Below are 2,288 nucleotides of genomic sequence, written 5' to 3'. Positions count from 1 at the left end.
ATATATATATAAACACACTCTCAAAGACATCTATATGTACATGTTCATATTTGTGCAAACATACACACACCTCACAAACATAAGTACACATTATGATTTTTAAAAAAAATTAATTAATATGATTAAAAATTCACCTCTGTCGTTAAATAAACCTGGTAAGTTTTGGTCATTTTAGCCACTACTCTTGATTTCTCTTCGAGTATTTGTCTTTCAGACTGTAAAATGGGATTTTAAAAAAGCAACGCACAATGCTTTCACAATTATATTTCCAAATTTATCTATTTCTGGTTGGCTGTTTTGTTTTGAATATATTTTAAAGCTCCAACCTAGAATTTTCTAAAGGAGAAAGACAGCTAAGTACAGAAACGGGAAAGAAGTTGTTCTTATAAAATTTCGGAAACTGGAACGTTTTGTAAGATCCAACAATGTGGTAAAAATGTTTTAGCAATGGTTTGAGATCATCTTTAACATATATACAATCAAATTCGTATAAAATTCTCATAGGTGGTATTTCAAAAAATATATAGTAATATTAATTTTTGTTGAGGACTCATCTTTCGGAACTTTGAATTTTCATTCTCCACATATTTCCAAATGTTTGCTCAGTGGAATTCTCCGTAGTTCCTCTTGTCGGACGTGCTGTGAGTGGATTCTTGCGCGTTGGCAAAGGGAATTATTGGTTTTTCCAATATAATTCACTTTGCATTTGGGGCAAGTAATGAAGTACTATATAAACACATAAATACAATACCTATATATATATTCGAGGTTGCTGTCGAATTTAGACTGACAGCGATTTAAGAAATAATGAATTAAAGAGAGTATCTTAAATGCTAAAAGACTAAGTGTTTGAAATCATTAAAAAAATTTGGGGATGGGTTTCACAATATGACTCCTAAAACAGTGAAGTGTTAGGAGCTAAACGGATGTATGAAACATACGGCGTGTAGCAACTTTCAGTTCGCCCCACGGTGGTGTTTAATTCACACAACCTGCCCAGTTCTGTATATATTTTAAAAATCTTTTATCTGTTACTTGTTTCACTCACTGGACTGCGGCCATGCTGGGGCACCACCTTGATGGGTGTGGTGGAATCAATCGACTCCAGCATCAATTTTGTTACACCTGGTACTTGTTCTATGTCTCTATTTGCCGACCCGGTAAGTTTACGGAGAGATAGACAAACCAATACCTCTTGTTCACTGGTAGGGAGGACAAACATAAGCACAAAATTACACACACACACACACACACACAGACACACACACACACACATACATACACATATCGGACTTCTACATATTCCGTCAACCAAATTCTAGCTCAAAGCATTGATTGACCCGGTACTAGAGTTGAAGACACTTGTCCTAGGTGTCATATTGTTGATTGAACCCGTACCACTCGTTTGTGAAGCGAGTTTCTTTACCACGCAAGTACCCAAGTGTCTTGCTAGTCTGGTTTATAGTCGGGGCCCTCTTACAGTTTTGATTAACATCAGTTCCGATTTAATAAATTATGTTCACCTTAAGGTGTCTTTTGTTATTTCTGCAAAACAGCCATTTACGCACTACAATATGAGACCTATTTTCCCTTAAATTTCTCTATAAATGCCGTGTTAAACGAAAGGCTCCTTTCTCAAATTTACGAAAGTTTTTATCTGAACTGATTTCTAGCTTAAAGAAGCTTCATCTGTTTCCTCAAAACTATACGTTCTCATTCGGACATTTTGTACCATCGTTCTGCCTCCCAAAACATACATAATAGAACTGAATATATATATACAACCACCAGACATAATTTCTTACTAACTTCTGCACAAAGATTTATTCTCACTTCATAATATGGCTTTCCATAGTAATAATACATTTCTATAATGTCTATTGACCTCATTAGCCATTTAGTTTGGACTGCAGTGTCAATAGAGTTTTAAAGATAATTATCAGAAGCCAGCCGGCGAGATTTAGATTGTGCTTCAATCCGTCCCACAAAGCCAAATGAGTTTGACACACTAAGACGGAAACTGTATAAATATATCATGTAGTTATGCAACAAATTCAAGAAGATATGTAATTTAACACAAATATCAAACTTCAAAGCTTGTCGCACAAAAAAGTTGAGTCATAAATAACAAAATACAAAATAAAACACACACATACATACATTTGTATATATAAGTATATATATGAATGTGTATATATATATATATATAGAGAGAGAGAGAGAGATTTGTATATATAATAATATATGTATGTTTATATATATATGTATATATATATATATATATATAT

Source organism: Octopus bimaculoides, chromosome 11 (assembly GCF_001194135.2).
Source record: "Octopus bimaculoides isolate UCB-OBI-ISO-001 chromosome 11, ASM119413v2, whole genome shotgun sequence".
Lineage (NCBI taxonomy): Eukaryota > Metazoa > Mollusca > Cephalopoda > Octopoda > Octopodidae > Octopus > Octopus bimaculoides.
The sequence above is the reverse complement of the archived record's forward strand: the minus strand, read 5'-3'. Positions refer to the sequence as shown.